Source organism: Mixophyes fleayi, chromosome 4 (genome assembly GCF_038048845.1).
Source record: "Mixophyes fleayi isolate aMixFle1 chromosome 4, aMixFle1.hap1, whole genome shotgun sequence".
In the NCBI taxonomy this organism is placed as follows: Eukaryota; Metazoa; Chordata; class Amphibia; order Anura; family Limnodynastidae; genus Mixophyes; species Mixophyes fleayi.
The window spans coordinates 120,127,056-120,141,479 of NC_134405.1; the positions used below are offsets into that span (position 1 = coordinate 120,127,056).

The 14,424-nt window shown below is 39.8% G+C and overlaps 1 protein-coding gene across 10 annotated transcripts in view; it reads left to right on the plus strand.

The window, feature by feature from the left end:
* TJP1 (tight junction protein 1) overlaps nt 1-14,424 on the plus strand; it is a 356,728-nt gene that overhangs the window by 265,780 nt on the left and 76,524 nt on the right. Inside the window, exon 1 of one of the 10 annotated variants that reach the window (XM_075208102.1) lies at nt 7,584-7,876. The exons of the other annotated variants lie outside the window; for them this stretch is intronic. The gene's annotated coding sequence lies outside the window, so the exon portion shown is untranslated. Of the gene's footprint in view, nt 1-7,583; nt 7,877-14,424 lie in introns of those variants that run through there. 10 annotated transcript variants of the gene reach the window in all.

The window sequence follows — 14,424 nt, forward strand, 5'->3', positions numbered from 1 at the left end:
TTGTTAGCAAAGCAGTATGTCCAAGAAACTGATTAAAAATGTAGGACATTCATAAACATGAAATCATTTTCTGAGTTAAAATAATGTTTTGTGTATGGATTGTATGCTACAAACTGTTTATTGTGAACCTCCCTGTAACAAAATTGCTACTGGCAAGGTGGGCGAGGCCTGAAGTCCTGTGCCAGCACAAGATTATCATCCGTCTTTGTACATGCTGCCAAAGAAAAGGAAGTAGGGAGGGGGGAATATACAGAATAATAGCAAAAGAAAAGTTACACATAATAAAAATTAAGATTAAAATAAAGGTAAAAAGCCTACATTCCAACAGTGTAAGCATTCCTGACTCCTTTTCATAGTGATATACACCGTTTCTGCTTTTTACACTAATTGTCTAATTGCAGTTACCTGTATTACATGTGTAAAATTCCTTTAACTCCAAATAATTAACCAGCCCTGGTGATTACTGTTTGAAAATAAGTGTGAAAGCAGAAGTAGAGTATTATCTCAGGGAAAAGCAGACAGATTGACAGCTATGGTTAATGTTTTGCTGTAAGTTTCTATGGGGGCACATTTATCAAAACTCGCAAAATATGAAAAATAGTTTTCAATCCTTATCGCATTGATAAGGATTGAACTATTTCTCATATTTATTAAAAAATCAACACAGGAACAGCAGTTCCGAAAAACTGCTGTTTCTGTGAAGTGGAAAACATACTTACCAATGCTGCTTTGTTCCCGAAGCAGTATCCGGTCAACGGGGCTCCTCTTCTTACTCCAGTGCGCATGCGCCGAGTGAAAACCTCGGGCATGCGCACAGACATCTCTGCTCTTGCAGAGAGCGAGCTGTGAGTGACAGGGAGGGATCATGTGATCCCTCCACACATGCGCTGTCCAGCTCTGCTCTTCGGAGCAGGGCTGAAAGCACTGAAACTTTTCAATAATGATAATGTACGCCAGCTTCAGCTACATTTATTGTTAATTACATTTATTGTTAAATAGCGTAACTGAGTACTCCCCATACATTGTTATGGGGAGTGCTCATTAAAACAATAGGAGATACAAAGCAGCAGATATTTATGATATCTGCTGCGATGCTACTATCATAAATAGCAAATTAGTGTTTAATCCCCGAAAACTGTTGTTTTCGGGGATTTTACAGGGGGGGGAACCTTTGATAAATCGACCCCTATATACCTTAAGAGCGGACTCTCTGAAAATAAGAAACCCTCACTGCAGTGTAGTTATGGCTATATTAGTTATGATGATGTATTATGGTACCTAATAACTAGTAGAGACTAGTATTGACTATTATTGCAGGTTGTATGGTTTATGCTGAAATGATTGATATTTTATAGTTTCTATTATAGAATTAGATGCAATTATTATGAGCACTTCATTTTCTTTTCCTAGATTTTGACATTGGGTGGTACATAAAGCTATTTAGTCACGTCCTGCTTAGTGTCGCTCAGCATAGGTGTAACACTAGATATAATAAAACCAAATCTACTATAATTAAGTAGGGAGATACTCCTTACACAGGTCATGACATGTGTACATTTACGTAAGAGAGTTGCTGTGCTGACATTGGCATTAGTTTCATTCCTTATTAGAAAAAGAGAACAAGTATGAGGTATTTTACAGGGACTCTTGTGCTTGGTATGTTCAAGTTTATCTCCATAAACGTTTTAAACTGAACTATGTAGTGTATGTCTGCAGGCCAAGGTCCAGCCTGCTTCCTACAGCTTGCTGTATGAAAGACTATTCTCCAAGCCATGTATACAGTGGCCAAGACGACTAATTTCAGTTTAAGCTTCACCTCATTATACATGTTTTCACACAAGAAGGTGCAGGCGGTGAGGGCGGCTGCCGGTGAGTAATGTTATTGTATTATGTACTATCCACAGGTTTTAGAAATACTGTAAAGTGCATTGTGTGTCCCATCCACTTTGGCTTGAGCATGCAAACGAGATTCTGCTAGGCTGACCAGATGAATTGCTTAATCATGGGCACCTGTTAAAAACATATGAAGTAATACAGTGTAAATATCAACGGAATTCAATATAATCAGTGCAGCTTTGTTTGAAGCAGTTTTTATATGTGTCCCTGATTGGTCAAATTATCTGGCCACACGCAGCTGTATCCCGTAGCTTGCCCCGTGACTAGATCTGTTGCTAAATTGGACTGATTTTTAGGCCACATTTGGTGATATCTGGCCAAGTTATAGATCTCTCCAGTGATGTCCCTACCATTACAGTACTAGATGGATATTTCTTCATGTATAATTGGTACTCACTGGGAAGATGTCATGTCTCACTGGCAGATCATTAAGTAGGTTTAGCCATTGATAGCCCTGGTTAGTGCTGTTAAATGTTTTCATAGGAATAGATGCATAAATATTTACAGGGAAGATACTGATCAAAGAATGGAGCCCACCCCTATAATTAACAAGTACTGTTGTATTACATCACACTTTGGTCTGGAATTACCACCTATGCCTATATATATACATATATATATATATATATATATATATATATATATATATATATATATATATGTGTGTGTGTTGGGAGTGTTTCTGTAGGAATTTGTACCCATTCATTCTGTAGAGCATTAATGAAGTCAGGCACTGATGTTGGACGAGAAAGCCTGACTCACAATTCTCATTCCAATTCATCCCAAAGGTGTTCGATGGGGTTGAGGTCAGGACTCTGTACAGGCCAGTCAAGTTCTTCCACACCGAACTCAAGAAACTATGTCTTTGTAGTCCTTGTTTTGTGCACTGGGGCACAGTCATGTTGGGATAGAAAAGGGCATTCCCCAAACTGTTTTCACAAAGTCGGGAAGCATAGCATTGTCCAAAATGACTTGGTATGCTGAAGCATTAAGATTGCCCTTCACTGGAGATAAAGGGCCTAGCCCAAACCCAGAAAAACAGCCCCATACCATTATTCCTCCTCCACCAAATTTCATAGTTGGCATAATGCAGTCAGGCAGGTACTGTTCTCCCAGGCATTCGCCAAACGCAGACTTGCCCATCTGACTGCCAAACAGAGAAGTATGATTCGTCACTCCACAGAACACGTTTCCACTAGTCCACAGTCCAGTGTCAGTGTGCTTTACTCCAGTCCAGCCGACGCTTGACATTGGTCTTGGTGATGTGAGGCTTGCATGCAGCTGCTCAGCCATGGAAACCCATTCCATTAAGCTCCCGTCGCACAGTGTTTGTGCTGACATTAATGCCAGTGAAAGTTTGGAACTCTTCAGCTATGGAATCAGCAGAGCTTTGGCGACTTTTACGCACCATACACCTTAGTAGTCATTGACCCCACTCTGTGATTTTATGTGATCTTCCGCTCCGTGGCTGAGTTGCTGCTGTTCCTAAACGCTTCCACTTTCTAATAATATCACTTACAGTTGACCGTGGAATATCCAGCAGGGATGAAATTTCACGAACTATCTTATCACAGCACCATACTTGAAGTCACTGAGCTCTTCAGAACGACCCATTTTTCTTTCTCACAAATGGAGACTGCATGGCTAGATGCTTTATTTATTTTATACACCTCTGCCAACTGGTCTGATTGAAATACCTCAATTTAATAATTAACAGGTGTGGCCAAATACCTTTGTCCATATTGTGTGGGTGTGTACACACACACACACACACACTTTCATTCAATTACACTTCCATACCTGTTCCCACGTGATTTGGAAGTAGTGGCCAAACTGGACAGTAATACAGTTGTCCAGTGCTTTTCAGGTATTGTGTTCCATTTGCACATGCTCGAAGTTTGATGGACTGATAGTGAGGATAACACGTCCTCTTAAACAGTAGGAACAATGCAGGTTACAGTGATGTTTGGTTATCACTCGTATAGTGATAAACAAATAACTTGTCTGCTATTCCCAGCCATAGTTTTCTTGCTATGACTTAGAATAGATACATCTCAGACTGTGGAATTACTCACATCTGGAGTCTAAACCATGTTTACTTTCCTGCTCAGTGTTTGCTTTGTTAGTGGTGTCATACCTTGAATCATTTCCAGGTTACATAGAACCAAAGCCTCAGTGTCCTTACCTGAGGCTATTCTATCCCGTAGGGCTCATACTCACCAACGTTTTTCTAGTGTTTTAATGCCACTAAAATGCATGTAAAGGGGTCTGACACTAGAACACATTGTTTCTTGTGCCACTATTCCAACTGACTTTACTTGCATTGCATTTTTCAGAACACAACTTGTTCTATTTTTTGTTCTTACTGCAGGTACACACATTGGATATGCGTACAAAGATTGTTTTAGTGCTAGGAAAAACTCATGTTAAGAGCAAATACATTTGCCATGCAATTTTAATAGTGCTTGAAATGCAAAAAAAAAAAGGTACATATCCACTGGCATATCAAGTATGCCTTTACAGGCACTTCTAATGCAAGTGGAGCTCATGTAAAGATGTGACCACAAGGACTATATTCACTGTACTTTTTTAAATTTATTTTATATAGTATACAGTGCCGGCAATAAGGTCTAAAATGCCGCTCAGTCTGTCCCCTGTTCGGGCCGACCGCGCCCCCGTGGATCATTGTTTTTCTTTCTTTTTACTTGCGGCCGCATCACAAAGCAAGCGATGCGCCCCCCGGGCTGAATTGTGCCAGCCCGCTTCTGCTCCCTTCCCTATACTTGCCTCTGCTAGCCAACCGCATGCATGGTCCTCTGAGTGACTGCTCCTGCTTGACAGTCCATCACTTTCAGCACTTTGTTCTATTGCATGGACTTTCACACATGCACAATCATTCAGACTGCAGAGCACTACACATGCTCATGGTGGTCTTGCAGAGATTGGTATAAGCAAAAATGGAAACAGGTAGGTGCAGTGGTCAATTCCGCCACCCCCTAAGTAGCTAGAGACATATGCATTCATACTGAATGCAAGTCGCTTCAAACAGCACCGTCACTATCAATAACGAGAACTACCATGTACATGGATAGGTTTAAAGTAGAAATGCTCAGGCCCACCCGAACTTAGGGGATCCAAGTAGGCTCGCAAGCCAGCTCGATGCTTTCGCGCGTCCTCGGATCTGAATAAAGGCAAAACGTCATTGTTGCGTTGTTGGATCTCGCGGGTTTTGGATTCCATAAGTACCTCCCTCCCCAGGAGATCCAGCGCCATTGCTCACACAGAAACAGGGGTAGCAGTGTTCTTGTCACTCTCTAGTGCCATTGCTCATGCAGAAACAGGAGCAGTAGCAGTGTTCTTGTCACTTGACAAAAATTGACTGGAAATGATTGGAAATTAATGTTATTGAGGATAATAATAATAATAATAATGTAGGGATAAAAAAGAGCCAAATTATGGGATTATAGCAAAAAAAATTAGGGATTTTAGAAAAAAATCGGAATCCAAAACCAAGGCACGCGAGGGTGGTTTTGCCAGAACCAAAACACGAAGTTATCCAGATCCAAAACCAAAACACGGGGGTCAGTGAACATCTCTAGTTTAAAGTAACTTACCATAATCCCAAATATACTGTCCCAATATGGAGCTAATGGACCTATTTATGGGGCATATTTAATAAAGCACGATAGTGCTTTTAACGGGTAATTAGGGTTCCACAGTGTCCTCCGCAAATTTATTAAGGGGGCATCGCAGCAGATATCATGGATATCTGCTGCTTTGAACTCCTCTTCGTTTTTGGGAGGAATCTAACAAGTCCCGAAAAAACATTTTGGCGTACATGAGGAAATCTAATGCTGTCAGCTCTGCTCCGGAGAGCAGAGCTGTACAGCGCATGTGTGGAGGGATCACATGATCCCTCCCTGTCACTCAGCGCTCTCTCTCTGCAACTATCGTTGCAGAGACAGAGAGGGGATCTGTGTGCGCATGTCCAGTTCTTGGAACTGGACATGCGCAATTGAAGAGTGAAGAGAAGACCCGAAGACAGCGCTTCCGAAGAGGGGGGTAAGTATGTTTTTTTTATCACTGAAACAGCAGTTTTTCGGAACTGCTGTTTCTCTGCACGGCTGTACATAAATGTGAGAAGTAGTTCAATCCTTATCATTGCGATAAGGATTGAAAACTACTTTTCACTTTATGTGAATAATGATAAATGTGCCCCTATGAACCTCCAAAGAGGTTTAGGGGCACATTTATCATTTAACGTTAAAATAAAGAAATGGTTATCAATCCTTATCGGACGGATAAGTATTGATTCATTTCTCAAATTTATCAAAACCAGAGTACAGAAACAGCAGTCCCGATAATCTGCTGTTTCTGTGAAAAAAAAAATCATACTTACCTGCCTCTTCGGAAGCGCTGTCTTCGGGTCTTCTCCTTACTCTTCAATTGCGCATGCGCACACAGATCCTCTCTCTGTCTCTGCAACGATAGTTGCAGAGAGAGAGCTGTGAGTGACAGGGAGGGATCATGTGATCCCTCCACACATGCGCTGTCCAGCTCTGCTCTCCGGAGCAGAGCTGACAGAATTATATTTCCTCATGTACGCCAGCTGCAGCTAGCGTACATTAACATGACAAGTTCCCGAAAAAAATGTTTTTTCGGGACTTGTTAGATTGCGGCCAGGAGCAGTCACCATTCTGTTGAATGGTGACTGCTCCCAAAAACGAAGAGGAGTGCAAAGCAGTAGATATCCATGATATCTGCTGCGATGCCCCCTTAATAAATTTGCGGAGGACACTGTGGGACCTTAATTATCCGTTAAAAGCACTATCGTGCTTTATTAAATATGCCCCTTAAATGTAAACTGCCGTTTTCATGGGATGTTTATTATTAGAATATCTCCGATATCTGCTGCAGTCCCAATAGCAATTGGAGACTGTGATTTTGCCCTATTTATTAAGCTCCGAAGATGGTGATCCCTCCACAGCAGGATTCATGCTCCCCCTTTATGCAAATTTAGCCAGGCAGTTAGAATCTGTTAGTAAAGTGTTCGCAATTGTGATCACTAGATTATTCGCTGGGACAGGATCCTGACGGAGCCACCATCCCAACGAATTAATTTTCAGAAATTGCCACTTTAATTTCTTATCATTATGATGAGAAATGATAATTAACATGAGGTATTTGCGATTGGTCATAAATAGACCCATGTCTGGTGTTTTATAAATAAATAACAATAATCTATAACTCATTGTAGCCTCCCCAATGCTTTTACCCATAGCAATATGGAGAACAAGATGCGTTTTAAAATCCACAACACTAAACGGACGCTACTGCACCACGAACAAATGCTACTAACAGCGATAGTGGGTATGGTGGCTCAGGAACAAGTACATTGTGCCATTTGGGTGGCATTTATAAAAACTCAGTGCAGCTGGATTTTCTTTCGGAATGCACCAGTACATGCAGTTAAACACAGGTTGTGTCCTTTCGGTCACTCTAACAGGAGCATATCGTCACACACCACAGCACCTTTTTCATGTTGGCAGCATTGAGGTGACATAAATGAAACGCACGCAAAGCACAGGCAGGAACGCTGCTCCCCGCTCTGCCCTTCCCACGTGTAGGAGCGGGAGGTGGGGACGTACAGAAGGGGAGGTGAGGAAACATGAGCAGGGGGAGGGCTGCGCACTGAGAGCAGACGTAGGTTTAATGAAGGCTCGGCCGTACAACAGATCCGCTCTTTAAAATAAAAAAAAGTCCGGTTTGTGGGGGATCTAAGTAGAGCAGAAGAAGGTGGGTTATCCCGGGACTGCCCGCTGTCAGGTGTGGGGGGCACCCAGGGCACTGTCCCACGGATTGTCGGGAGGTATGCAGCAGATAGCTGTTGCTTTTTTCAGCACGGACAGGAATTACATCTCCCAGTGTCTAGACATAGTTCTAGCTTTCTGAAGAAAGCAGGATCTACCCCCCGTCCGAGGTAAGTCCCTTATGTCAGCTATGGGAACTAGGCGTTAACGTGACAGTGTTTGCTTCTGCTACAGTTGCCAAACAATATATATGGGTCATTGACAGAAACTAACGATAACCGGAATTTCATGTAGCTGTGTTGTTGGCATAGTCATAAAGTAAGCTCTGCAAGTAAGTTATTAGTCCTAACACAATGTCTATGGCACCTACTCCTGTTCCTTATTATTTTGTTTATTTTTGCGGGAGGTTTTCTGACTCCAGTGTACGGAGGGTTTCAGACAAGTTTTAGTACATATCTAATAATTGTGGCATTTCCATGCGCATTACAATGTAATAGTGACTGTCTTTTTTTTGTTATTGTGAATGTGATTTTAAAAGTTGTTAATGCAACAATGGCATTTTTATATATTTTTATTTATTGACCTGCTTGCTTATGGATTGGTTGGATTCAATGGGAAGTGGAGATGGCTTATCCTTTGAAGTGACAGCAAGCAGCTGGACTATGCTCTGACTTAAACTTAAATTAGAATATTCCTCTCTTCTGGCTCATGTTTCATTTTTACTCTTGCCTCATTGTAAGACACTGTGAACAATACACATTCCATGTAACAATAGGCTAAGTAGTTTCACAAATACACGCATACCACTGCAGGAAATTGCTAGTTCAGGTTCTCATTTAAATGTGTGTTTTAGTGTAACTGCACTTTATGTTCTATCATTGCTTGTATCCTTATCCCTGAACTATTAAATGCAAATGAAAGGAAGACATAGTTTTATGGTGCAAGAAAATAGAACTTTTCATAATTCCAGTCTTTTATCAGATCTAGCAATATGTTAACTTTGGATCATATCGTGTTTTAAAATGGATAATCTCTGAAATATGTAATTCATTTATTCAAGAAGAAAACATTATAATTGATATATTATTTGTTATGATGTGTCTACTTTTTAGTGTTTAGGGTAGTATTTTTTTAATTTTTAACCTTTATTTAACAAGTTGACAGCGTACATTATTATTATCGTTTATTTGTAGGGCGCCACAAGGCTTCCGCAGCGCCGCACATAGTACAAACAGTAGACTATACAGGGTAGAACAGTACAGAACAATAAACACACAGTACCAGTACTTCAGAAACTCCGGGAGGGCAGATACAGTAGAGACGGAGCAGAAGAACAGGTATGGAGACTGGAGGGAAGAGGGCCCTGCTCATTCGAGCTTACATCCTAAGGGAGGGCAAAAAAAGTCAGGCACAAAAGGGAGTACATAAGAAATGCATCTGTAGTGGTAGTACTTTTTTTAGTCACTGTTACTATATAGAACATGGTTAATATTCTGTTATTGACTAATCCACATTAACATACAAACAAACTTATTTTATTAAAAAAAAGTACTCAAAGTTAATTATAATTATTACAGCTCATTTTCAAGATTAATGTTTAAAATCTATCTTGGGAAGTCCAAATGAAAATCCTGGTGTGGCATAAGAATAAGTCATATGGTCTAATGTGTACTTGCTGTATCTTCTTGAGTTCCAGTCATCTAAATGGAATGTACATGACACTACACAGAGGCAGGAACTGATAGCGCATGTATGTAGTAATTATTTGGTGCTGCACCAGAACACCCTCAGAAGCTGACCACACATTCTACAACAACATATTGGTTTATTATGGACACTTTCCACTAAATTGGCCTGGCACATAGCTTGTCTGGCTCTCAGTTGATCACTATAACACAGAGTTTTGATTGGACAAGCTGGAAAATTCAGTTGAAAAAAAAAGGACATTTCAATATGTGAAATTATAATGTGGATACATTTAAAGGGTACAAGTTACTGACTTTTAAGCAAAAGGAAGTCAGCTCTTGAAACAGCATTCATATGGTAATAGTAGTCTGTAGGTATTCGAATGAATTGCTTACAGAACTTTAAATAGTACCCTTTATCTATACAGCGTGGAGTATCCATTTTGTGCTGTGAGCCAATGGTCATTGTAATCAATACAATAAGAACTAGTGAGCGTTTTGAGGCTTGAATAACAAAGTGATGACGCCTTGGTGATCGCACTAGCTGATAGTCAGTTGATAGGCTGTATTCTTATCCATTTTGGTTCTTCTCAAAAAATTGCTGCTTCAACTGTGTGGCGGCTACTGGCAGAGTCTAAGGGGAAACGTGTACTGATGGGCAGTGGTCAATTGTCATCTGTAAATACAAGACCTAAATAAGGGGGCCGTGTAGTCTTAATATATGCTGCTCAGTGTGAACACTCCTGGCACTATTTCCATACGTGTAGACATAGCGTGCTAATGAATGATTGAAATAAATCCTGTACAAACGTATATGTGTGCTGCAGATCCGCTCCGACACAATACCCCTAAACACCCTTGTGTTTGCGGCCTTAATCTAAATCTCTGAGGGGCATCAGGTCAGATAAGTATTAGAGTATGCAATAGTAAAATATAAGGATCCACCTGTGCTGTTAATGATTTGATGCAACAATAGCCACGGTTTGCAATGCATTATTAATAACTGCACAACTCTACCTATAATAAACATCTCTCTAGGGGCTTCAGTAGTAAAGTAGACACTTTCTTCCAATGGATTATGCACATACATTATTTGCAGATGTGTAGAGTTAATAACTGGTATTTTAGATGCAAGTATTGGTTCTCTTGAAATAATATTTCATAACCAAATTATCTTGATTAGCCCAAGAAAGTTATTTGTTTTATTAACATTTTCATGTTCCATTTTTGTACTGATGTCCATGTCATTGATACTGTACTAATGTCACAATGCTCTGAACAATCAGCAAAAGACTTTATTTTTTTTTAATCTCCAGTGGTTGCTATGGTGATATTGTATTACCCTAGTAGAGATCAAGACTAAAATGGAAAGATTGTGTTATATTTGTTAATTGCTGTCAAAATTACCAATATGTGAGAAGGCACATCTTAGTAAAGGTTCAGTTTTTATGTCTGGTTTATGGATTTATTTAGCATCAGTCGCTTGTGGGTAATTTTATGATGAATTATATATTGAGCAAATAGAATATTATCACCTTTTGAAGGCAGAGATTTGGGAAATGGAGCACTAAGCTTTACAGTATTTATTTAGCATCTTATGAATTTTGAAGTTCATAGGCTTTAACAAGTGCTGAAAATGGAAAAACGTTGGCCATATGGATCACTATATACCCTATTATGGCTTATTTTGTCATGTTTTTAAGATGTGTGATACCTATCACATGTCTTATATGTAGACTTTTTTTCCATGGTGCTGGTTTTCATTTTTATAAGCCAAAATGAAAAATGGCAGAATACCATAAATCCTGGTTTTAGAAACACATTGTCAACAACATAATGATCTTTCTCTTATAATTGCTATTGAAGGCTTCATATTGTAAATAGAAGGCTCTTAGCTATGCCCATGGCAAACACTATGGCACATAATTACATGGGCGTGCACTGAGACAACCCAAAAATATAGGAAGGTCCTTGTGGTCTCCTCCATTTGTGTTTACATTGGCAAACTTCACTAGACGAAACTATAAATGGGCCCTAAAACAAAGGTGAAAAGTCAGTCTTGATGCTTTTCAGTTTGCATCTGTTACACTTACAAAGGCTCTGTTGTGTGTAGCAAACAGCTGGTCAGGGTCCGTTGGATTTAGCAAACATTCAATGGAAGATCATCTCTCCCATCCCTGTGTCATCAACTGTTGTGTGCAAAGACCTGGGTATGTGCCCAGTGGTATTCTCCCTCTGGATCAGTATTGCCCTGTGTGATTTTTCCATTCATCATTCTGTCATCCCAGCAGACCCTGGATAGGTTGAACAGATCCATATGCACATAGTGCATGCACATTTAATATCAGTTCTTCATAAAGGTTACTGTTGCAGTATTGAATACATTTTATTATTTTTTACATACATTGTGATCTTGCCACTTGGCTGTGCCACCGGGCGACGTGATCACTCTGCAATTTGGCCACACACAGGGGAGGCCCTATTGGATGAGATCTGATTGTTCTGTCCTAGGGATAATTGGACAGATCACTCTGGGGCCTGTAAGTACAGTTGAAAGACAACTAACAAACAGGGTAACAGCAGCCATATTCCCATTGCATTTCCCAATATGCTTGTTAATGTTCTTCTTATGATGGTATCATGCTCACTTTGAGGCCTCACATATGCCTACTGCTGGATATTACAAGCTGCATTTGTTATATTACTGTGAATTGCCTATTAAAGCGTATTTAACCAGGGTCTGAGAACATTATCATCATCAACATTTATTTATATAGCGCCAACATAATTCATAGCGTTTTACAATTGGGGACAAACACAGTACTGTATTCTGTCTTCATCTCCCGCTTGTCTCCAGCTTTGATATGGGTGGGGACAGAGCACCCAGTAGCCAGTCAGATTTCTCACAGCAGCAGGCGTAGTCGTGTTGACAGTGTCATGATCTGGGTAATGAAAGGAAACGGGAAGTCACAGCCTGATTCACGTAGTGGAAGGTGCATGGTCCTCCAAGAGCTTACTTACCAAGCTAAATTCATACACCGATCCTGTATTTTATTCAGTGTGCCCTGTATGAACAAATTGCTTCTCATGTGCTTGACTTCCTCTCTTTATAGAAAACCTGAGTATGTACCCACAGTTTTAATTCATATTATTCAGATCTTTTTGCACTCTGCTAAATAAAGTTTCTGCCTCATCGAACTCTTGCTATTTACTGACCATGGAATACACATCCTGTGGAATACACATCCTGTGTTGACCTTAGAGGCTACAAGTAAAGCCATATTCCCTTTGAAGTCTAAAATTAATTTGTAGTTTCCAAATTTAAAAATAACTTTCTCCAAGCGTAGGATTTTATTATGCATTAGATTTTCAAGAAAAAAAAAATGTCTAGCTTCATAATTTACCTTTGTGTGTCCAATGTTTGGCATATCTGATTTCGGTTATCAGGAATTGCAATTCTGATGTGCTAATTATCATTGATTAGATGCTATTTTTAGCCTTGCAATAGAAAGCTGAGTTAATTACTTAATTCTACTGCAGAGAATCACAGAACTGTGAAGCTATTGATTGAGTGGGGGGAATCATATGACCAAACATTTCTACAGATAGGACAATGTTAAAAAGCTACCACCCCCTCATCCTTTTTATCTTACCTGTGTACGTGTGTTTAATTATGTACTTCTAATCCAGACAACTCTTATTGTACTAGTTAAAACTAGACTTGGACTAGGTACACACTACATAATTTTTCGACCAATGTATTATCTACAACGGTTTTACCTACGACTGAATTTCCAATCAGACTGCTGTTTCATGTGTACCCTGTATACACAATTTACCTTCTGATCTGTGCTCTTCATCTGGTCCAAGAGCAGTGTAGTCAGGCATTCTTGTCACACTGATTATAACACAGGAAATAAACTTTTGACTTTTCCACAATGTCATTATAAATTTTGTTAGCTTCTGTGACTCAAACAAAATATTCAGTCTCGGAACTAACTAAACAATTATTCTACCTACAGCACTCTCTACATTTAACAATACAGACACAGTGACAGGTTCCTACTCTCTGGGCAGACAGTCATGTGAGTGCATACACACTGCAGGATTGGAAGGAGGTTGGAACAAGATTTTTAAACAGAACGAGCAATCAAATGAAACGACGATCAGTTCCTTGGAATGACTATCATTCATCGCGCAAGTATACACACTAATGCGATATTGAGCCAAGCAGTCGTTCAACGGGTGTTTGGCCTGATAATTGGCTGAAAAACCTGTAGTGTGTACCTAGCCTTAGAGAGGAAAATTCCTATAAAAATAGAATTTGGTGCAGAGGTATCAAAAGAAACGAGTCAGAATTTTCTCTTTGTTTTTTGAACTGGACTAATAAAATAACATTGGGTTGCTATGGGCTACATTGCTTTTTTATTGCAGTTATCTGTTCACCACTTTACATAAACATTCTCCAAAATAGTATTCATTTAGCATTACTTTAAATTGAATATGTCTAAGAACCATAATCAGACTCACTATCTCATACCATTATAGGAAAGGACCAATACTTGTGCTCATAGCTTTATAGAAAAGGACCAATACTTGTGCCCATAGCTTTTTCTTGAGTAATTTAAGAATGTCAGTTTTAGCCCTCAGTCATTCTTTGGTCTGTTTATTCAGACTCCCCCTTGTACAGCTGATATTTACAAACACAAGAAACAAAGTATACCTAGAGCAAAATATTTTTCATATACTGTAGAAATAAAACTACATCAAGGCTGTTAATGTACTGTTTTTTTTTTCTGGCCTCCACTTTCATTGATACCATCCATAAACGGTTGTCTAGCATCCTTTTTTTCAATCAGGTTCGGCCCACAAGCATCTCCTGTTAACATTTGAGCATCACTCTTGTTGTCACCACAGTGGGCACCAGGCAGCCCTGCGAGCTTTCACCCGCAGCCCCTCCGCTCCTTCATGCCTTATAGTCAGGGTTCTGGTATAGCTTGTAACACTTGTTTATGTTACTATTAACATGTCTG